Source organism: Doryrhamphus excisus, linkage group LG20 (assembly GCF_037039965.1).
Source record: "Doryrhamphus excisus strain RoL-2023G ecotype Guam linkage group LG20, RoL_Dexc_Guam_v1.1, whole genome shotgun sequence".
Taxonomy (NCBI): Eukaryota; Metazoa; Chordata; class Actinopteri; order Syngnathiformes; family Syngnathidae; genus Doryrhamphus; species Doryrhamphus excisus.
This window is the reverse complement of record NC_136376.1, coordinates 14299163-14324190: the sequence shown is the minus strand read 5'-3', so window position 1 is coordinate 14324190 and position 25028 is coordinate 14299163. Positions and strand designations below refer to the sequence as shown.

Below are 25028 nucleotides of genomic sequence, written 5' to 3'. Positions count from 1 at the left end.
GAATTGCACGGCTTATGCGTTGACATAGTACAGACTAGGAAAAGAATAGTGTGGCTATGGTGGATTTCGAACTTATGTGTCGTGCGAGGCTCGCGGCATGGATCGTGGGCTCTTATCGACATGCACATGAATCCTTGTGCAAGATTCATGTGCAGGGGCGTCAAGAGGGAATCGGTATTCCCGGGGACGAGGAGGAGAAATGGGTCGTCAGGAGACAGACACTTCCAAAAAGCAATCGTCTGTCTTGAAGCGATGTGAATGGAGACACTTTAAAGTGATGTTTGTCTTTTAAGAGACAAAAATCAAAATACCTGACCGTCTGCGTGGACGCATGCATGCTTCACGGACACACTCACGCTTATTTAAATGCACAAACTTTGAGCGTGTAAATTATGAAAAGAAAATCTTACCTTACACCGCGGAAGCTATGGCTATTTTCCCAACATACTTGAACACATCCTTTATAAATCAATTCCGCAGCCCTCAAGTGATTCCATACTCCAACACGCACTCACACGCACACACGCACGCACACACAAGTCCGGCGCAACAAGATGCTTGAAAAAATAAAAGCAAATATAATATGCGTTACACTCCGCTTTGCCCGCTCCTATCCACGGTCCTCCTCCTCATCATCTGCACAGGCTTTCCCATCCACAATCAAATCAAGCAGAGCCAAGCGACAGTCACTGAATTTAACACTAAAGAAAAAAAAAATCTTTGATTTTACAATAAGACCACAGGTTTATTCGTCATTTCTATTCCATTCCAGAGCAAGTCGCCAAAAAGCATCCTCTCATATCATGTCGAGGAAGCGGAGGAAGAAAAAAAAAAATCCGTGTTTAGTCGGAGATGTTTAGGGAGCCAGCGAGAACGCAAAAAGGCGCTTTACTGGCTGCTTGCAGAGCTCCAGGAGCGGGCTGCAATATCACGTCACACTCTCAGCAGCACCATGCACACGTACGTTCACTTCTTACTGCGTCTGGCACCAGCACCCACTTTCTTCCCTGCCCTCCTCCTCATCCTCATCCTCATCCTCGTCCTCCACCTCCTCCTCCCGTTTTCCTCTTTTTCTCCCCACTTAATTCCGATCAAAAGGGGTCCCCCCTGAACCGGACCCCTCTCACTTGCGCTCAGACAACGTTTGCAGCGTGCGGCGTCCTTCAAAGCTGGAATATTTCAGGAACTTTTTATTAGATTTTTTTTTTGTCTCCACATTTGGATGAGATTATCTGTGATTTCCAAAATAAGATCAGCGCCCTCTGTCACTGGGACCTGAATGTTGCTGGTGCCTTTGGATCATCCTGATGACTGCTTGCTTTTCATTTTGCGCTGCACAGTGCTGGAACATTGTTTTATTGTAGCTCACCTTTTTACACTGGATTATTATTATTATTATGCTTTTTTTTTTAGCTCGCTTTTGTTTATTTATTTTCACCTTCTTAGATCTCAACATGGGGATGCAAAACATTATCTGCGCCTTCAGACTTTTGGTACCCGCTTGGTGAAACTGCAATTCCCAATGTATCCACCAGGTAGCGCAACAATGTTTCCATCAACTACAAAATCTATAAAAGATGTATTTTTGTTGTCGTAGAATATCCAAAAAGGACATTTTCATGTGCCATTCTTGGAATCAACCATAAGCCTTTTGAGGTGTTTCAACATTTTCGGCACATTCACTGCAGAGGACGTCCAGTAGGGTGCGTCAAAAAACACAATTATTGAATTTTGATATGTCTGGGTACTAAAAGTGTTCCAATATATGTAGAAACAACACATAGAAAATATTTTTCCAATACATGATTATTTAGGGGTGCCACCATACATCTGTTTTTGTGGAATAAAGTGGTGAACAGTTCAATGGTCGCCATGGAGATTTGAGGTGATCTTTATGTTTTTGTTGGTATTTATACTCCTATTACATATTACTAGCAAATTTGCGGTTTTGTTTTTGTAATTTGAATGATTTGTAGTCATATTTATAGGTATTTAGTGCTCATTGCCTCTACTGTAGCTAACATTAGCTAGCTACAGTTTGCTAATGACAGTTAGCTAATAGCTAAGCAGGCATAACATCAACAACAGTAATATAGAGTAGACCATATTACTGATGCTTCATATTTATTGAGAGTAGTACTGTAGTCCTACATAATGTGATATAAACTTGTCCATGTATTATTTTAGACACTGTTTAGTGCTCATTGCCTCTACTGTAGCTAACATTAGTTAGCTACAGTTTGCTAATGACAGTTAGCTAATAGCTGAGCAAGCATAACATCAACAACAGTAATATAGAGTAGACCATATTACTGATGCTTCATATTTATTGAGAGTAGTACTGTAGTCCTACATAATGTGATATAAACTTGTCCATGTATTATTTTAGACACTGTTTAGTGCTCATTGCCTCTACTGTAGCTAACATTAGCTAGCTACAGTTTGCTAATGACAGTTAGCTAATAGCTGAGCAAGTAAAACATCAATAACAGTAATATAGAGTAGACAGTATTGCTGATGCTTCATATTTATGTTGGTATTTATACTCCTATTACATATTACTAGCAAATTTGCGGTTTTGCCTTTGTAATCTGAATGATTTGTAGTCATATTTATAGGTATTTAGTGCTCATTGCCTCTACTGTAGCTAACATTAGCTAGCTACAGTTTGCTAATGACAGTTAGCTAATAGCTGAGCAGGCATAACATCAACAACAGTAATATAGAGTAGACCATATTACTGATGCTTCATATTTATTGAGAGTAGTACTGTAGTCCTACATAATGTGATATAAACTTGTCCATGTATTATTTTAGACACTGTTTAGTGCTCATTGCCTCTACTGTAGCTAACATTAGCTAGCTACAGTTTGCTAATGACAGTTAGCTAATAGCTGAGCAAGTAAAACATCAACAACAGTAATAAAGAGTAGACAGTATTGCTGATGCCTCATATTTATTGAGAGTAGTACTACATGTAGTCCTACATAATGTTATTATTTTAGTCACTGTGCAGCACAACCCACCAGGTCTCCTAAGATGCTGCCCTCAACAACTAGTTCCTTTCAGACTAGCAGTCTCAGCTTGGTCTTTGGTCTGGGCCCCCTTTGGTGACCCTATAGAAAATGATGTTGTATAGAAGTTCATTGTACTCAACATTTCCAGGTCAACTATTTGGCAATTAGACTAGAAATTGCACATTTTCTGAAATTTTATGTGTGTGTGCGAAATTTTAAGTTCATGTGTGAGGTCTCACACATAATCTCAATCTCAATGGATTTCAATGGATTGGAATGGAAATCAATGGATTTCTTCAAAACTTTGCAAAAGACATTTTTATGTTCATTGTTTTATGTTCATTATGTTATGTGCAATTGGAATGTTCATTGGAATGCCAGCCAAAATTGATATTATGAATTTAAAATTTCCCATTCAAATTTGATGCACCCTAACGTCCAGTGTTTGTGCACTAGTCAGGAATCAAACTCACTCTGAATGCATGAAAGTGAGCTGCATGCGCTACTATGGTATACCAGTCCAAAACATAAGCCATTAAACAAGTGACTGTAAATGACATTTATGGCGCCCCCTATGGGTTGGGCTCAAAATGCTTTGGGCCGCATGATAACATAAATGTAATAAAGCCCGGTTTGGAACGCCTTTGTTCTCGTAACATTTTCACCAAAATTTAGTCTCGGCTTTTGTTGGAACTGTTGTATTTTACCCTACGTTGGTAGCATTACGTGTTTATTCAGCTATTATGTATTGCACACTCAACTACAACAAATATGTTGATACTTAGTGTACACAATACTATGGTGCCCTGCAAGCCTCATTCATTGGGCATGAGAACGTGACACAAACTAGTCTCTTTGCCCTGAACTGGATCAGTTTGCGGACTCCCATGCATTGGTGAGTCTTCTTATCATCTTGTTACAGACTGTATGAGTCCCAACTGTGTTCGCAACGTGTCTTTACTACGAAACACGTCTGTTAGCCTGCTCTCAATTCCCACTCGGAAGTCAGCCAGCTCCGTTGCCAGGTGATGATGTCATCACTGGTTGACGGTGGTTCTTAGCGAACTGACAGTTACACCACGGCTGCAATATAAACCACAATGGAGTGTCGCACTTTGATAAAGAATGTGAGAAACAACTGAATTCAGGAAAGAAGAAACCGCTACAAAACACAAAGGTCGTGTCCGTGTGGCCCCCCTGCCCCATCCTTCCTCTGCACTCATTGCCGTCTTTGCCAACAAGAGTCTTCAATAAAAGGTAAAAGCAAAATGAACTGCTCATTTGTCCATTATATTTTCCACATATAGCCATGTTGCATTGTTTTATGCATGAAAAAATATCATTATTTGATTTTGACTGACTAAGATGCAGTACCACTGTTAGGTTTTATAGACAAATGGTCAATAACTTCTAGTATGTTATAGTATGTTTATTTTCCTTAACAAGTTACATTAAGGAACATCATATTGTTGGTTGCACAATTCTACATTTCTGAAAAGGAGTAGGCATTTAAAAAGTAACAACGTAAATCCAGATTTTTATAGTGCTTTTTTATTTTTTATTTTTATAGTGATTTTGAGCCTAATATATTCAAATTAGCCAAATTTTGAGCCTCTAAATCCTGCAAAGGTCGCTTGGGTAAGAATTTTTTTTTCCCCTGAGGGGTATGTACAGGTATCATACATAAACCTGGGTACAATTAAAATTTTCGTCAGTATTTAGCCTTAACCTTTGTACCCTATCTTGGTTAGTAAACCTTGCAAACTAGACAAATTCCTCACCAACTCAAGCTTCAAATAAAAGTCATACTGTTTTGTGGTTGAGTTTTTTTAAATGCATGTTTTAGCAAATCTTTATTTTTTTTTGCCTAAATTAAGCATTTTACCGCATAAAAATGTCTAAATAAAAATACAAGGCATTCAGAAGCCGCATTCAAAGATGTTGTAATGAGATGTCGTATTCTACACTGGTCACTGAGTTTCACTGATGTGACTGTAATGTTCGATGGGATACACAAGCACCGCACTTGATTGCCAGAACAACAAGCACGTTTGAATTATCTAACAAGAGGCACAATCACCCCTAAAATCAGAGACTCTTATAATGAACACCAAGCTAAAACTCAATTCCAAAAATACACAAGGATGAGTCTTATATGTCTTCAATAGCTATTTTCTTTTATTATGTTTACTATATTGGGTAATATGGTAATGGTATTCTTTCATTTGAACATGCATCAGATTACAATTGAGTGCATCCCATAATCAGTTCACAGTTCCACATGTCCAAAAGGAGTAGGAAGAAGCAAAGCTTATTAAATCCTATGCATTGATGAATATCAATGTGACTATGGGGTGTTATTTCATGTATAGGGCCTCTAATAATGTTAAAAAACATATTTAGGTCATAAATAGTTTTTTATGCTCTCACTATGAAACTATTATATTAATAAATAAGGAATCCTATTTTGCAGGAATTCCCTTATCATGGTTAGTTCTGGAACCAATTAACTACCATGAATAAGGGATGACTGTGTCCATTTGCCCGTGAATGTATCATTCTGTGGGATTGAGTGTGCCCAAATAAAACACCCTACGTGTTGGTCACTATCCGCACATTTTTTTACTGAGTGCAATTACATAATAACCCACCATGGGGCCACAGAAAGTTGGGAGTGAAGAAACAATATTGAATCTGGAATGGGTTGATACGATTATTTTCCAGAGCAATAATTTGTTTGGCTAGTTGTAGAAATTAATAACAAAAACACTGTAATTAAATTCCTAAACTTGACTGATTTTCAGAAGATGTTATGATTGAATTACAATGAGATGACTGTATTTTCATCCTTTGACTGATTTGTCTGTACATAGTTTAGGAGGCCAGTCTTTGGTTAATGAGTATGGCATAACAAAATACATTTCTCTCAAATTTGCACCAAAGATTACTTTGTTGATGCTTGGAATGTCTACCGCCTTTCCACATCCAATGTCCTTCAGTCTTTTATTCTTCAGTTTTAGCATAATCCAATTAACTAATTTACTAACGAACTAACTGGAGTGAAAACAATATTGCTCTGCTTCCTGGCGCAGGAAATGCATGTGCATAAACAGACTCATATTCTGTAGATTGCTATTTTATTAATCCATTTAGTGTGTGTCTTTGTGCTCCTTATCCTCTCCTCCGTGTTTGGTGCAGAGGGACAAATAGAGGGACAAATTAAAACGTATCAAGAGATTTGTGACATTATAAATGTGACATGACTCGGAAAAATAATACAGTATTAATTGATAATGTTGCAGCTGCTCCATCATATAAATCACATCACAAGTATTTCCCGCTGTAACTGCATATTAAATTGTAGTTTTAGGTTCCTAAATGTTTGTTTTGTAATCTGAGTCTTTTTTTTTTTTTTTTTTGCATTGTGTTTTCCGTGTGCATCATCATAGACTGCAGTCATTGGTGAAAGAGTTACTGACAAATACTTGACTCTTTCATTCAATAATCATCAGTCAGTTCAAACCAATGTGTGGTACAAGCTTCAGCAGTTGGTCTGCGACAATGCAGCATCAATAGCAGTGCAATAGCCTTCACTGCCTACTGGCTCAATTCACGGGGAGGATAGCAATATAATGGACAGGAGATGGGGGAGTTATACACAGTCATCTGAAACGCTTGCTGATTCCATCCTATTGTACCCGAGACTGAAAAGCTTATTGTCCACATTGGTGGCTCCTTTTTAACACATGCACGGATTGCGTGGGCTCCTTCTTTATGGGGTTACAATCTCCATGCACATTAAAAAAATAGTTAATGAATGACAAATTAATGGGCATGACCTTCACACTTATTGGAGCTCAGTTCATTTACATATTTGGACATATTTGCATATCCAGAAAGGACAGCTTTGAAGATCGAAGCGATTGTCCCTCACTACATTTTTTTTTTATTTTGTGAGTGTGTGTCAGTCGCTGCAATCATTTTTTCCCTGCACAGTTAACTCTCTTTTTCAAGCCATGGTTGAATGTTTTTCCATCTGAACAGATGCTGCATGAAGAGGCTATTTGTTTTTTTATTTCCAAGGAAGTTTTGGTGTGACATGCTGCCGGGGACTCTGAAGAATGACACTCAGGGGGCATCGGCCATCCATCATGACAATTTAATGGAAGCCACTTCAGTCCCGACTACAGCATGCCTATGTAGCGTCAACATTTAAGCACAGTGAATGCACCGGATGCTGTACAATTTGCCGGTAAAGTATTTGAAATGCCACCATGGTAGATCTCAAATTAGACATATAGTTTAATAAAAGTTTAATAAAAGAATACAATAAATACCTGATAGAAGATGAATATTATATGTGGGAATGTAACAAAGGTGTTTTATTATAGCAATGGTAGTAGTTTTTTTTGTTTGGAAAATGTCGGCGTTGCATTGAGACCCCAGGATGCAGAGAGCAGGATCAAAATGCAGATAAAAAATGTATTTTTAATGTTAATTGCGCTTTTCAGCAACAAAGCGACGGCAACCGGCCAAACAAGGCAAACAACTGACAATGAAGCAACAAAGGAAAGAGCACACACCTGAACTAAATAGGGAATAGAAAATTAGGGGCAGGTGCGTGAAATGAGAAGGGATTGAGAGACGGAACGGAACAACAAAGGAAGTAGCTACAAAATAAGGGCATGGACACAGGAACAGAGGCATGGAAGGAAACTAAATGAGCTGTCGGGGTGGGGGGGTATAACAAAAATGCTTAACATTAAGTAATATCACATGTTAGAGGGACTATTTGCAACAATTTGGGTCTTGCAGGCATTTTAGTCTGTTATATTTTGAGCATGTAAGCTATGCCCCAAGTAACACACACACACACACATACGTACAAATTATGTCTGTTAATGATAGAGATTTGACAAAGTTAGGCTACTAACATTTTTGCACCAGTCTCACACAAACATAATAAACTTTAAAAAAATAACTAATATCCATCCATCCATCTATTTTCTATGCCGCTTATTCTCACTTGGGTTGTGGATATGCTGACAATTTGGAGTGGCCAATTAACCTAGCATGTTTTTGGAATGTGGGAGGAAACCGGAGTACCCGGAGAAAACCCACGCATGCACGGGGAGAACATGCAAACCCCACACAGAAATGCGGTCTTTCCGATCTCCTGACTGCGTGGCCTGCATGCTAACCACTTGCTCACCATGCGGCCTAAATGAATGATAATTACAAACACATTTTCAACAAAACTGCTTAATATTAAAAAATGTCTGTTTTCAGACAGGAGTACTTCAAACTAAGGATAACCTGAAGCCTCATATACAACATGTATTTCCTCAGTGGACTGGATGTAGGGGAAAAAAACAAATTGAATAACATTATATGAGGTTATTTAAAGTATTTAAGGTTAACTCATTAAAACAGTGGAAACTTGTTTTCGGAAGTTGTCCTTTATCTAGTTATATAAGAAAGAGCCTATTCATTCAAATGAACATAATGAATTCTGCTCAAGGTGTAATTTTTAAATGAAAAATGTTATTTGTAAGCCATACATAAGGTTCTTTTAATAAGAAATACAAATATAAACAACCTTAGGTGGTGGTAAATAAATATATAGGGAACTTTAAAAACATAAATACATGAATAAAATTATTACAAAACACTGACAAAATATCTGTCAAACAGCAGCAAAGTGGTCTAATCTTAGCAAAAATGTATTGATTTGAAAAGAAAAAAAATAGCAAGCTACCAGTGGAAGATCGGGAATATCAGGGTTTGATTCTCTGCACGGCATCTCTGTTTGGAGTTTGCATGTTCTCCCCGTGCACGCGTAGGTTTCCGCGAACTGGCACAAACTGGCGCCAGCCCAGTGGACTCCTAGAATAATTGGGCAATAAAATCCAGAGAAACGTCATACCGGAGGAACTTGCAGTTCCGCTGCATTCTGAAGGGGTCAGGCGTGAGCTGGAAGGTGTTTATCCTGATGTTCTTCCACAGAGGAAAAGCCAACATTTTGATTTTTCTAACTTGCAAAAAGTCTAATGCATTAAAAATATTTTTTCTGCTCTGCTGAATGAAAAGAGGACTATATACCCAAACTCAAGGTAATCAGACTTTCGCATCAAAGCATCAGAACTTTACCTGAAAGAAGCAAAGACTGCATGTACTTCATGTACACATAAAAGGTAAGACCACAAATGTTTTTGAGCTGATAAAAAAATACAATAAATGAAGTAGTAGGGATGAGTGAGTACACCACTATCTGTATCTGTTCACCCATCTACATTATCTGTATCCATATCTGTACTCGGAGTGAGCCCACAAAAAAATCTCCAAATCCACCTGTCCTGCGCCGCATCTGGTCCACGGAAATAGAAAATAGAGCCCAATGAGTCTATCATATATGATGCCCTTTGAAGTCAGATTGACTACACTTGTCTCCGTCTGCCATCATATACAGTAGGTCCGACTTGCCATCATGTGTGTGTATTAATTATGCAAAAATGTTATTAATTAATTAAATTAATTAATTTAAAAGTGTTTCCTTTGACAACCTTACAAAAAACAAATACAGTAAAGTCTCGTTATATCGATATTCTCGGGAGTCGGAAAAAATACCGATATAACCGGACTATCCATATATCCGATCCTGCGCCGAACTGCATTAAAAGTGGGCGGATCTTTGATATGGCATGTAATTTTCTCCTTGAGTTCATGGATTGCGTATCTAGCATGCTTTTGTACTACAATACATTTTGTACTACAGTAAATAAAAATAAACTTACGCTGTAGTGATTACCGGTTACCGGGACATAATTCACCCCGGAACATAATTCACCCCGGAACTATCGATAGGGAAGGTGTTGCCACCCGGAGGGGTAGGCGCGAGGGACGGGTGTTTTCCGCTGTGTGTGCTGCACTCTGGTGGTGGAAGTGTGAAAATTAAAGTTGACTCGAAGCAGCCGTTCGCCGTGTTCTTTTTTGGTATTGAAATCCTTAAGCAAAGATTGATTTAAGCTGCTTTTGTATCGATATAAGCAGACCAAATTGGCTGGCGGGAGATGAAAAGGGCATCGTAGTAACCGGATTATCATAATAACCGTGTATCGTACTAACGGAGCTAATTATATCATAAAAGACTAGAAATTTGCCGGGAAGTGAAAATAGTATCGTAATAAGTAGTAATTCGTTTTAACCGATATCGATATAACGAGACTTTACTGTACTTAAATTCTAATTAAAAAAACACACAAAAAACAAAAACTTGTGAATGAAAAATAGTAACATTTAAGAAATTATATTATTATTATTATATCATATGAAATTATTATGTCATATTTTCTATAATACTTTACATTATCTATGATATAATGTAATATATTTATCTTAAGCCAGACTCCAGTGGCACATGGAGGAGGTCAATGTCTACCCAGCTTGAATCTCCAAAATACTTGCAATATTTCTCATGCAATAGCGGTGGCAGTATCTGTCATATTATTCTGTCAACTCAAGGATCTGTTAGAGCACATGCTCTCTGAATTATTCATGACCTCGGAAAAAGAACAGCCCTATTATCACCTGCTGCTGTTTGTGAGGGTACGACCAAGCCTGCACAATTGCACATATGCACACAGGTGCTGCACACATGCATACTGTACAGATATAGCCCATGTACGGTATCAAACAGGCAGACAATAATGGCGTTTTTGACGTTTTACAGAATTCTTTACAAAATACTATACAGTCGATGTGCATACATTAAGTCTACTGATGCAAACCAGCTATTATGAGTCAAGGTAGTATTGTGGCTTTAAGAATAGATGAGAGATCACTCTCATGGAAAAATTATGAGGCTTTTCTGTCTGCGAGTGCAAACATCTGTGCACACACACACACTAAAGCATATAGGGTAAATTCTCCAGACGCCAGCCAAATGTATTCAGGGTTTTCAGCACCAGGTAGTCCATATGTTGCGTATGTCTGAGCACAGTGATAATGGGTTCTTCCCTGTTGGAATCTCAGCTGGGTGACTTACTATAAATGGATGGAAAGCGTGTCTGAAGAAAAAATAACGTAAACCTACATTATATTTATTTTTATACACAGTGCCTTTGTGGAATGTCTTATTGCATTGTTTGCTATTATATAGCAAAAGTTGCACTTTCTTATTCATAAGTGTCAGACATGTATTGGCATGTATGCACAGTATAGAACCCTATACTAGGAGTACTGATTAAAGGCCATAATCTGTCTCTACAGACACTGTGAAGGCCAGATAGTATAAATATAGTAAATAAAATGAAAAGATTTCCATGGAGATATTATACATGCATGTATACATATACCATAAGTGGTAGAAAGTTTTAAGTCTCAGTGTTTATCCACGCCTGTGTTGTGTGGGTCAAAGAGTGTGCACTTTGTTCACTTTTTACTTTTAAACTGTACTTATCTAACATACTGTGATTGGCTGACGACCAGTCCAGAGTGTACCCCGCTTTTCGCCCAAAGACAGCTGGAATAGGCTGCAGGATTAGCGGCATAGAAAATGGATGGATGGATTATCTAACATAATAGTCAGTTTACCTGTTAACCTGACAAATATTAAATAAAATCCAGCAACCATCATGTAGAGTGTACATCTTCACTCAGGATTCAACTGCTCACTAGTCAGAATATCAAAATCACAACTCCTTTGTTTGCAAAAAGCTACATTGTACCGACTGAGAGTTTTGTCAAGCAAACAGGAATAGGAACCAAACAAAGGAAATAAAAAAGTGACACAAGCGAAACATGTGAACGCAAAAATTAAAATGTTACAGAGTTATGGTTCACCTCTAGTTATTTAAAAAGTGAAACACATTTATTGAGCAGTGTGTGGCTCCAAAGGATAGGACCAAGGTTTTCTGCAAAAAAATCTGAAGAGAAGCAACCTGCAAATAGTGACATACAGTAAAGTCTCGTTATATCGATATTCTCGGGAGTCGGAAAAAATACCGATATAACCGGACTATCCATATATCCGATCCTACGCCGAACTGCATTAAAAGTGGGCGGATCTTTGATATGGCATGTAATTTTCTCCTTGAGTTCATGGATTGCGTATCTAGCATGCTTTTGTACTACAATACATTTTGTACTACAGTAAATAAAAATAAACTTACGCTGTAGTGATTACCGGTTACCGGGACATAATTCACCCCGGAACTATCGATAGGGAAGGTGTTGCCACCCGGAGGGGTAGGCGTGACGGACGGGTGTTTTCCGCTGTGTGTGCTGCACTCTGGTGGTGGAAGTGTGAAAAATAAAGTTGACTGGAAGCAGCCGTTCGCCGTGTTCTTTTTTGGTATTGAAATCCTTAAGCAAAGATTGATTTAAGCTGCTTTTGTATCGATATAAGCAGACCAAATTGGCTGGCGGGAGATGAAAAGGGCATCCTAGTAACCGGATTATCATAATAACTGGGTATCGTACTAACGGAGTTAATTATATCATAAAAGACTAGAAATTTGCTGGGAAATGAAAATAGTATCGTAATAAGTAGTAATTCGTTTTAACCGATATCGATATAACGAGACTTTACTGTAGTTTTATGACATATTCCGCCTTGAAAAGCAGGCCCTGAATTGGGACACTGTGTTCCTGGTGAGCAAATTTGAATGTACAACACCCCCAAAAATACTTGGTATGCTGTCAAAACAATCTTCTATGTCACAATTTCTAACAAATATTGTTAAAACATTCAGTTTTTACTATTTTTCAATATCAGGACATCAACCAGAGAGACTTTAGGATTTCTGACCCAAGATGGCCAGTTTTTTTTTCCTTGTGCCAAGTCAAGAACTGTGATTATCGTCTTTATTAATATCATTTCTCTTCACACATTCAACATGCTCTCTAAACATTTGCATTATGGATTCATGCTTGCATTAACGCTCTTCATGTGTCGCGACTACTGTGTGTCATTATCCAGCTTTGTGTCCTATGGGTCGATGCAGTCATTCCACTAATAATGTTTCACTCTGTTAACTAATTAAAATCCGGATGCTTTCCTTGCATCCTTACAAGGACTGTTTAGCCACCCCCCCCCTTCATACTTAATTAATACCATTTCAGACATCACAGACTGCTGTAGTTGATATAAGGTTAAGCACTCAGGGCAGTTCTTGCACTTTGTTCTGAATGGCAACCATAAACACCTCAAGTGAGTGCAAAGGGAAATGTATGTTAACCCGATGAGAAAATCAATATCTGTCAAAAAGATGCATAGTTTAAGCTCTGTGAAGATATACTGCACATGCAATCGATGTATCAAAATGACGGACCCTGTGTGGAATATGAGACTTTTGACAATGATGCACAATGCATAGTTGTCAATACCAGCTTGTTATGGACCTTATTTATTATTGTTCATGGCCTCAACTGGTTTATAAATGACAGTTAGCAGTGAATACATATCAAAACAGTGTGCAAACAATCGTTAAATATCCTTGATTGACCATGCGGAAAATTAACAATTGATTTAATTGCTTTTTACCATACTGACCCAAATATAAGACTTTTTACTCAAGAAAAAGCCTGAAAAAGATCAGTCATCTTACATTTGTGGTCTCACGATTTACCAACAAGTGGCACCAAACAACTTCTGCCTATGCGAGTGCAAGCTTTTCTGTAAGCTGGCCTAGAGAGATGCAGCCATGACAACGACACTTTCTCAATTATGTATTTTTACAAAGGCTGTCAAATGTTTTTTGTAGATTAATCACAGTTTTCAAATGAATTAATCACAATTTGTAACCAAGTGTGAAATATGCCAAATATGGACGATATATACCAGGGATGAGCAAGTACACCGCTATCTATATCTGTATCTTTTCATGCATCTAAATGATCTGTATCTGTACTGTACTCGAAGTGGGCGGGGGATAAACAGGAAGTGAGTGCGGTTTAACCAGAATAGGTGTGTCTTACATCTGTACGTTATTTTAAGTTGCTCTATTTATTCTTATTCCATTATATGTGTACTGTGTATGTGTGTCGCGAGGGTCGCGGGGGTGCTGGAGCCTATCCCAGCTGTCTTGGGGTGAGAGGCGGGGTACACCCTGGACTGGTCGCCAGCCAATCGCAGGGCACATATAGACAAACAACCATTCACACTCACATTCATACCTATGGATAATTTGGAGTGGCTAATTAACCTAGCATGTTTTTGGAATGTGGGAGGAAACCGGAGTACCCGGAGAAAACCCACGTATGCACGGGGAGAACATGCAAACTCCACACAGAGATGGCCGAGGGTGGAATTGAACCCTGGTTTGATGCAGCTACTGTGTAGGTGTACCTAATGTTTTGGCCAGTCAATGCATCAGTTAATCGGTTACTGTTACCACTGTCTGTGTACTGCCAAATAAAAATGAACAACATTTGTATGTTGTAAGTAGCATGTAGCATTTTATGTTGACTTTGTGGAATAAGACAAAAATAAATTTCAAGGAAAAAAATGGTCATGCTACCCCTGATGCATAAGTGACGGACGTAACGCAAGCCTGCACAGCACTGTCTTGTCAAATGTTGCTCCACAAGTTTACCAAGTAACTTTAGATGCATACAGAAATAGAGGCGAGCTGAAGAAAACTCAGTTCAGCTCAGCTCAGCATCTCTGTGACTGCCACGTGCAAAGTTTGTCGAGGGAGAGGCGGTCGCTGTGTGTGACTGGCCAATCACAGAGTGAATACGTAATAAGCATTTTCTTTAAACACGAATACATAAAAAATTTCCTTTTTTCATACTTGTTTCATACTTGTATCTGGCAAAAATGAATCATCTGTAACGGATCATCATCATCCCTAGTATATACTGCATTTGTATGGATTACCAGCTCCAAATGAACTGGAAATGTAAATCAATCTAACACTACTCTCTTTAAGGTCGCAGGAATCTGAATCACACTTTATCAGTGTTATGAGCAATGGGGGGTTGCGTTCAGACACCTTGGAATTTTAGTTGGTTTTATGTTTTTAGTGTATTTTTCTGGGATTCTGAGCCCACTTCAATGCTGATAAGAACATAAATAAGGTTTATTTATACCACAAATACACGCATAATAAAGGTGTTGTTGGGATAGTCGTTTCCGTGAATGCACCTTGAGAATGAGGGAGTGTTGTTCTCATCACACATACAGTATATGGTGTGTGTTTAGGTCAGAATAAAGCTATAAAAGCTCTACACTTGTCGACGTCAGCCATCCTATAGATGCGGCTTGCCATGATGTGCTTTCCACAAACAATGTAATTAATGAAATAACGAGTAAGCTCTGTTAACACGATATATTTGACAGCCTTTAAGAGCACAAATGAGTTGAGACTCAATGCCTCTGCTGGTTGCGCACTCTATGTTGCCTCAATAGGCTCAAAAGACAATCAACAATTGATTGCACTCAATGACGTAATTGACATAGTTGTGTGAATGTGTTTTGTAAAATCTCTAAAGGCCACCTATTACGCTAATTTCTCTACCTTTATATTAAGATGTGGACACCTACGTATAGAGCAGCTACACACAATTACCCACACAGGGGGCATATTTAAAAAAAAACAGTTGATGACTCCTAGAACAGCAATATTAAAGTGCTTAACATTGCTGAAATACTTTCCATAAGCTTTGCTGCATTCCAATTTGAAAGTCAGTTCCAATTTAAATCTACAGTAGGCAGATTATTTGTGTGAATAATATCAGAACAGCCATGGCGTGGCATCATACCGTACTGCTGTGTTCACAATCAAAGCCTAGAATTCCTGTCTTGTATACTATACACTAGATCAGGGGTGCTCACACTTTTTCAGCATGCGAGCTACTTTTAAAATGACCGAGTCAAAATGATCTACCCACTACAAAAATGCAAAACATCTATTTATTTTCAAATGTATTGAGGATTATTTGTACGTACAATGTATGTTGATGTACCTTACATAACCAAATGAGCCAATATTGCAAAACACACATAATTAACTATTAACATTTTTTGTAATTACCTGAGTTTACTTTGATGACTTGCACTGAATTGAATCAGCCAGGGATGCATAGTCCGGACAGTAGCTGCTGATAGCCAGGTTAGCCAGGTTAGCCAGGTTAGCCAGGTTAGCCAGGTTAGCCAGGTTAGCCAGGTTAGCCAGGTTAGCCAGGCAAACGCACTTTGAAAAAGACATTGTGAAAAAAAAGTCCACCTCCTATTCCGTATGGAAGTTATATATTTTTTCCTTTTTACTTGGTCCAGCTACTTCACTCATTTTAGTGACCATAAACTTTAGCGAGGGCTTAAAATCTGACGCAATTCGCCGACTAGCTTAGCACTTTGCATCGTTGTTTACGCATGAGCGGTGACCTAAAGGTCAAAATTCAGTTGTCATCTGATTGGTTGTCCTGTATGTCAATCAAGTAACGGGGATGGATGATAGGCTGACATCGTAAGTTCTGCTGCACTTAGAGACGTTGTTTGATTTGATTGGTCACCCGAAGGGCAACATTCAGTTGTCATCTGAATGGCTGCCTTGTATATCAATCAAGTGACGGCATTGATGCTAGGATGATATTTTTTTAATGTCACGCCGCGATCGACCGGTAGATCGCGATCGACTTAATGAGCACCCCTGCACTAGATAGTCCAAATGAAAGAGGAGATACAGTTAACCGTCATTGAAAGTCTGTGAGTCCTGTTACTTGGTGATGTCACCTTAACACAGCAATGATTGTAAAATGTTCATCCCCAGCAGAAAAGTTAATGACAAACCTTGAAAGTGTCACATTGATAGCACAAATGGTAAGCAATTCTTTGGGTTCACAGAGGTTAAATAAACACATATATTTGATTAATGCTTAATTTGAGGGAGGCAAGTGTGTTTGAACGACTGGGACAACGTGGAGCTATGAATAAATGTTGCCTTTGACAAGCACGCCACAGACACTGTCTTTAGTTCAAGATAGTGAGGCTTTAATAAATGCAAAGTTATACGCCACACACTGTGCTGCAAAGCTTGGTTGCAGCTATCGCAAGACAACTGACGCCGTCTTGCTTCAGTGCGTCAACATGTTTCAAGAAGTAAGATGTTTGGATAGAAATCATCCTGCGTCTTTAAAAATTAATTCAGTCTTGTCACAAGGACACAAGCTGCTCAAGGCCTACAGCAACATTTTTTAAATCATTATTATAAATCTCCGACGTTAGCTGGAGGAGGATGTGATGGTTCAATAAGCTGTATTGGCTTCATTGGTTGATGTTACTGCCATCCAATTTTCTGTATTTCTTGATCGAGGTCTGGAGTTTCCATGTTCTCCGTGTGCATGCATGGGTTTTTTTTCCTGGTATTCCGGTTTCTTCCCACATTCCACAAACAGGTTAGGTTAATTGGAAGCTCTAAATTGTCCATAGGTATGAATGTGAATGATTGTTTGTCTATATGTGCCGTGCCGTCGAAATGGCAACCAGTGAGAGTTGAAGGTCACGGCTCATTGAAGCCGGCAGTACCACATAATCTGCAAAAAGCAGAGACCCAATCCGGCAGCCACCAAACCAAAACCCCTTTACGCCCTGACTGTGTCTACAAATTATGTCCATAAAAGTAAGAAATAGAATCGATGACAAAGTGCAGCCCTGGCGGAGTCCAACCCTCATTGCTGGCAATGCGAACCAAACTCTGACACCAGTCATACTCAGAACAAACAGCCTGAATTTGCTGGTCCGATACCCCATACTCTCGGAGTACTCATAGAATTGTCAGAGAAAAACGGTCGAATGCCTTCTTCAAGTTCACAAAACATATATAGACTGGTTGGTCAACACCCAGGCACCCTCAAAGATCCTGCTGAGAGTGTAGAGCTGGTCCACAGTTCCAGGACCAGGACGAAAACCACACTGCACAGCCAGGTTATTTAGTTATAGTCAAATACTAGCAAGGCTGCATGGTGATTGAGTGGTTAACACACTGGCCACACAGCTAGGAGTTTGATTCCTCCTTCAGACATCTCTGTGTGGAGTTTGCATGCTCTCCCATGCGTGGGTTTTCTCCGGGTACTCCGGTTTCCTCCCACATTCCAAAAACATGCTAGGTTAATTGGTGATTCCAAATTGTCCATAGGTATGAATGTGAGTGTGAATGGTTGTTTGTCTATATGTGCCCTGTGATTGGCTGGCCACCAGTCCAGGGTGTACCCCGGCTCTCGCCCGAAGACAGCTGGGATAGGCTCCAGCACCCCGCGACCCTCGTGAGGATAAGCGGTAGAAAATGAATGAATTAAATACCAGCAAGATTGAGCAGGCACATCCCCATGTGTGACTTCATCTTTCAGGGAAATCATGTAAGCACACACGTGTGAACCTAAACTGTCGTTCTCTGCTTTCCATTCCACTCACATTTCTATTTGCCTTCTCCATGCCTGCGTATAGTACTGCATTCGAAATCAACTTTTTTTATAGCCCTTGCAGTCTTCCTGTTCTTTTTGTGTGTGTTTTTGTCAGAGACAATGCTGCTCTGCATGAATCCCGGGGGCCTTTATCTGTTCCCTTTGAATGTGGTTCCAACTAGCAGGCCTTAGACTCCCACAAACCAACCTCTCTGGCTATGCAAATATTGCATGAGCTGCTGCCTCCACACTGGATTGACAAGCTCTCCCGACTTGAAATGTTCGCGCTCCTTAGTGGCACAGCTCGGGCCCCTAAACTAGATTTAGCCTTTTCACAGCCTTCACAGAAAACAAACTTACAAAAAAATAAAACACCAATCGACATCATCTGCCATGTTGAGATTGCTGAAAATCACATTCTACTAAAAAGGGCCATTGGTGGGGTCTGGTATTTAAAACATCTGCAGCCTACATGTTGCAAACAAACCACCAGTGTTGGTCCTAAAATGTATCATTCTGCACACTCAAGGCATGGTAGACTTTGAAAAGTGGAAAAAGTGCTAAAAACCAAAACACCATTCACTGGTGGTCCTGGATTGTAACCTTCATGATGGAGGATCTACTGTAAGGTAGCTGAATGCATTTTCAGTCTAATAGCTTCACATAGAAGACCTTCTTGACAGCCACACTCACATAGCACAACCACAGCTGCAACCGGATATTAGTGTGAGGTTAGTGTGAGATATACTCACACTATCTTAACTCCCACTTCCACACAAACTTAACGTTCACTTTCTAGAGGTGCGAGACAACCGCTTTAAAGCGCTGTGTACTTTGGTTCCAGGCACTTTCATCAAACTTCCTTATTGATGATAGAGACTGCTGGTCGAACAGCTGGACAATTTTGACAGCAAACATGCCGGGTTCCCTCTCATCATTGTCGGAGTCAGTCTCGTTGTCAGCTTTTGCCAACGCCCGAACAACAGTTAGAGCAGATACCTTAGCCCATCCACAATACATTCACATATGGTGGCGTAACTCGCTTGGTGCTTCCTCCATGTTCGCCGTCTTTGTGCGTCACTTTGAACACCCTGTTTACATCAATGTCTAGCAGTTGGAGTTATTTTGTTAATCCTACTGGAATGATGGTAAGATCTGAATTAATTTCATACTGTTCTCTGATTGGTTAATTGCAGCCAGCGTACATATTACGTCCCTGTGTCAGCAGGAAATGGTCCAACAGTCAGTCAAGCAGAGCGCTTACCAAGGTAGCACAACAACATTTTTACGGATTTGGGAGCTCAGTGCACACATCATCGATTTTTGAGACAATTAAAGGCTGGCTAAAGTGTGGGTACTTGTCTTTGCCGGGGAGGGTTTTGTACATATTTCACCGGGAAGTCATTCCAAAGTGTTCCCGAACAAGATAGGATTTTAAAACTCTGGCTTCTTCTTAAAAAAAAAAAAAAACAGGCTGCACAATGTATTTGTTTAAATTTAAATGGTGAAATTAAATATTCAATTATTTTCTGTTCTTGTGAACAGACTATCACAAATTGCTGGGACTCTGAGTGAATTTATATTAAATATACATGTGCCTCTTACTACGTATTTTCTTGTTGTTGTTTAACTTTAATCACCACATTTGGAATAAATATCTGTCCATTTTCTACGCTGCTTGTCCTTGGAATAAATTAAGCCATTACCATTACTGTACGTAGGCATGTCAATTCTTGCACAACCTACAACTTTCCTCATTAGTTAAAGTCCTGGAATTCCAACTAGCATGCTCAGAATGAAGTCATTATCATTTCACAGGTTCTTTTTCAGTCTATAGGGAGCAAAATGTGAAAGACTGATAGCATATCTGAGTGATTTATTCAACACAAAGGAAGCACAGAAATCATGCTGACAAAGACCTTTCAGAATCGGCCCACAGCAGTGGGGACACAGAGCGGTCTCCTTGTTAATCAAGAAGATCATAGGTCACATTGGCAATTATCAATTCTGAATGCACACGATAACAAACTATCCTTCACATCAATCACCCATCACATTTTAATTTGCCTCGCTCTTAATTTATTTTACCCTACGATGAGGATGTCAAGGCATGGCTTAAAAAAAAGACTATCTTGCGAATGACCAGAAAAGAGGTGCTTATCCATTAATAATGGAGATGACTCGGAGTTAACCCTGTAATTTTCTGATTGGTTTAGCACTCTTGTGACTCCATCATCTTCTGACAAATCAATCATGAGCCACAAATCAAAGTCTGTCACCTTCACTTTTAACCCCTAACATGGACACGGTCGACTGCTATAAAGTAAATATGATTACCAGTAGACAACATCAACCAAATGGTGCACAGTGGAATAAATGATGAGCCGTGTGAAAAAATCTGATTCTATAGTGAACCTTTTATTACCAACTTCTGCAACCACAGTCCTTCCCATAATAGAGGTTTTATATCGACATCCCCTGAAGCTGCACTGAACACTTTGCAGAATGTCACGCCGAGACATTTTTATCATCATAAGCGTGGCTTCCTCATTGTGGCTGTTCAGGCCATATTTTTTATTATTTTTTTATTTTTTGTAGCAGTGTGTGTGAAGCAGCTCCCTTCCTATATGAAAAACCTCACATATTGGTGCGCTGCTAACTGGCACGGCTTTGTAGCTTTGCGGACAACCCTGAGATACAGCTAATTAAAATTTCTATGATAAAATAATTAGCCTCCCTGGCAGACAATGGAGAGTGAAATTCTTTGGTAATCACCCATATTAACTGATAAGAAACTTCTCAAGCGTTTCACCATTTTGCTGTCAAGAGGACGAGCACAACTCTGTTACCAATTTTCACTTCGAGATATGCCTCTAATTTTATAAGGGGCACCTGGATGAGGACCCAAAGGGATCAGTGAGCAGATGGCTCATTTTGAATTGACCATTTTCAGAGATTTACTCTATTTTCTTGGCAATGTTGTTCAATTGAACCTTTGTGCAGATTTGGAAACAAATATTGAAAAGAATGGAAATACAAATGATCTGTTACAAACTTTGGTATAGTAGAACCTTGGTTAACCCTCTTCTTGTGTTCGGGTCGGCACCGACCCGTTTTGCATTTTAATGCATAAAAAGAATCACATAACATTTGTTTACTGCATCAAGGCTTTTTGACTTTGTCAGGAAACTCTATTTCAACAAAATAAAACCCCCAAAATTTTTTTTGACTAAATTTTAAAATGGTCTGGTTGAAATTATGACCACTGTATTGTTAGGGTCGGTTTGGACCCGGTTATAATAATATGACTATAAAGCAATATTTTGAGTGTACAATTAGCCAACACAATGCCAACCAGCTCCTCTTCTCATCATGGAAGCTTCAGGGGATTCTCATTTTGACCGCTTTTCCAGTATACCAGCAGAAAAACAAGGTCCAGACATGTGAGGGGAATTCACTCATTTGATTGGCTGATTTCACATTTACAATTTGGATCATGGAAAGAATGGCAAGAAGTACAGTGAACCAAGATCCGGACCTGTTCTGCTTTTTCATTTCACTTTATACTAAAGTTGTGTTGCTGAAAACAATAACTTTTTATACCTTTTCTTGACATGAATATATATGGGTCAAAATTCACCCCAACACCATAGATGTTTCTTTAGTGATTTATACTAAAATGAGAAAATAAATAAAACTAATTGATTTAAGAGATATGTTCTATAGCCCTCAGTAATAGCCAGGTAACAAAAGAACCTTACATTTATTAATATGATTCTTTTGAGGTTCATTTGACCATTTTTGGAAATAGAAATGGAGGGGTATAGTGACAAAAAATGCCTACACCAAAAGTATTAAAAGCAACATTTTCATGGATGAGGAAGCCTAAGAAGGTAACCAAGACATGACAAACTTATTGTTTTTAGTGTATTTTATAGCTGATTTAATACATGGGTCAAAACCGACCCGTTAACATAAGAGATGATACCAGAAAGCTAACACAAGAGGAAGGTTAACATCATGAACCAAACCAATGTTTTTACAAAAGAAATCATGTAAATCAACTAATCCTTTCCAGAAAATCAGAAATATCAATTTACAATATGAATTACAATTATAATTTTGCGTGTGGAAGGGTACAGATAAGCTATCCATCCATTTTTTGTACCGCTTATCTTCATGCTGGAGCCTATCCCAACTGTCTTCGGGTGAGAGGCGGGGTAAACCCTGGACTGGTCGGGCGCAGATAAGCATTTTAATGAAAACTGCACTTTTTTTTTACTTTGCCCATCATCAACAATAATTACAATAAACACAAGTACATGTTTTCCCTTCTCTGTGTGTCAACAACAGCAACATGTCAAATGCCTGTCTGTTTGCTACGACTGATCATGGAAACTACTTTGGTCAAATGAGGATCCAGAACTTTATCTTTTTGAGACTGAATATATACGGAGGATGAGCTACAGGTTTTAGAAGCTGAGCTCACAAGAAGCGAGAGTGAGTGACACTTCATAGCAGATGGGGTGCAAGTCATTACACCGGCATCACTTGGTGGTGTAAATAGCGACAGAAATGGTGTGTTTCTGCTGCCTGCAGAATAAACCAGTATAAACCTGATAATATTTGTTCATTTATCTGTACTGTACAGACTGAACCTGAAACTGAAACCAGGACAATGCAAGAGAATGTAGAGCACACGTATACAGGAGTCAAACTGCATGTTGAGTACTATAAATTTACATGTACAAGTTACAAGTGTTATACAAGTCGCATGTTACAAGTACATGTTGGTAGGTCTGCATTAAAATGGGGGTCGCCCCTGACAATTCCCCACCCCTCTTCTAGGGACCCCCAAATATTTGAGAAGCTCTGTTGTAAAGTATATACAGTAAAGTCTCGTTATATTGATATTGTCGGGAGTCGGAAAAAATATCGATATAACCGGACTGTCGATATATCCGATCCTGCGCCGCTGCATTAAAAGTGGGCAATAATGCACTCGACATTGTTCTATACTATAGAACAATGTCGAGCAGCTTAAATCAATCTTTGCTTAAGGATTTCAATACCAAAAAAGAACACGGCGAACGGCTGCTTCCAGTCAACTTTATTTTTCACACTTCCACCACCAGAGCACAGCACACACACCGATTCCCGCACTTCCTGGTTCACAGGTCATGCTCAACCCGCCCCACATAGCTGGCCAAACACATGCCTGCAACAGAAGAACCAACTGCGTTCGTGGTTTCTCTCGTGTGTATAGAATCTATACACACGAGAGAAACAACGAACGCCAGCATGTACATATGAAAAACAGTGATTATTGCAAGCGATAAAAAGATATCTGAATACAACACAATTAAATACATGTATTTGTACGCTTGTGTCTTCGTTGGAATAGGTGTGTATGCTATGTCAGTTGGTTCTTCTGTTGCAGGCATGTGTTTGGCCAGCTATGTGGGGTGGGTTGAGCATGACCTGTGAACCAGGAAGTGCGGGAATCGGTGTGTGGGCTGCGCTCTGGAAGTGTGAAAAATAAAGTTGACTGGAAGCAGCCGTTCGCCGTGTTCTTTTTTGGTATTGAAATCCTTAAGCAAAGATTGATTTAAGCTGCTTTTGTATCGATATAAGCAGACCAAATTGGCTGGCGGGAGATGAAAAGGGCATCGTAGTAACCGGATTATCATAATAACCGGGTATCGTACTAACGGAACTAATTATATCATAAAAGACTAGAAATTTGCCGGGAAATGAAAATAGTATCGTAATAAGCAGTAATTCGTTATAACCTATATCGATATAACGAGACTTTACTGTATATATATATATATATATATATATATATATATATATATATACAGTGAAGAAAATAAGTATTTGAACACCCTGCTATTTTGCTATTTCTCCCACTTAGAAATCATGGAGGGGTCTGAAATTTTCATCGTAGGTGCATGTCCACTGTGAGAGAGATAAACTAAAAAGAAAAATCCAGAAATCACAATGCATGATTTTTTAACAATTTATTTGTGTGATACAGCTGCAAATAAGTATTTGAACACCTGTGTATCATCTAGAATTCTGACCCTGAAAGACCTGTTAGTCTGCCCATTAGAAGTCCACCTGCACTCCATGTATCATCCTGAATCAGATGCACCTGTTTGAGGTCGTTAGCTGCATAAAGACACCTGTCCACCCCATACAATCAGTAAGACTTTAACTTGTAACATGGCGAAGACCAAAGAGCTGTCCAAAGACACCAGAGACAAAATTGTACACCTCCACAAGGCTGGAAAGGGCTACGGAGCAATTACCAAGCAGCTTGGTGAAAAAAGGTCCACTGTTGGAGCTATCATTAGAAAATGGAAGAAGCTAAACATGACGGTCAATCTCAATCGGAGTGGAGCCCCATGCAAGATATCACCTCGTGGGGTCTCAATGATTCTAAGAAAGGTGAGGAATCAGCCCAGAACTACACGACAGGACTTGGTCAATGACCTGAAAAGAGCTGGGACCACCGTTTCCAAGGTTACTGTAGGTAATACACTAAGACGTCATGATGTGAAATCATGCATGGCACGAAAGGTTCCCCTGCTTAAACCAGCACAT

The 25028-nt window shown here is 39.2% G+C and overlaps 1 protein-coding gene across 10 annotated transcripts in view; it reads right to left on the bottom strand.

Moving 5' to 3' along the window:
• Positions 1–1020, bottom strand: part of adgrb3 (adhesion G protein-coupled receptor B3) — a 158980-nt gene extending 157960 nt beyond the window's left edge. For 6 of the 10 annotated variants that reach the window (XM_078799329.1, XM_078799330.1, XM_058058086.2 and 3 more), the window contains exon 1: positions 411–1018. The gene's annotated coding sequence lies outside the window, so the exon portion shown is untranslated. Of the gene's footprint in view, positions 1–410 lie in introns of all 10 variants that reach the window. The other 4 variants (XM_078799331.1, XM_078799333.1, XM_078799334.1 and 1 more) reach the window with 2 other exon arrangements.
• Between the last annotated feature and the right edge of the window lie 24008 nt (positions 1021–25028).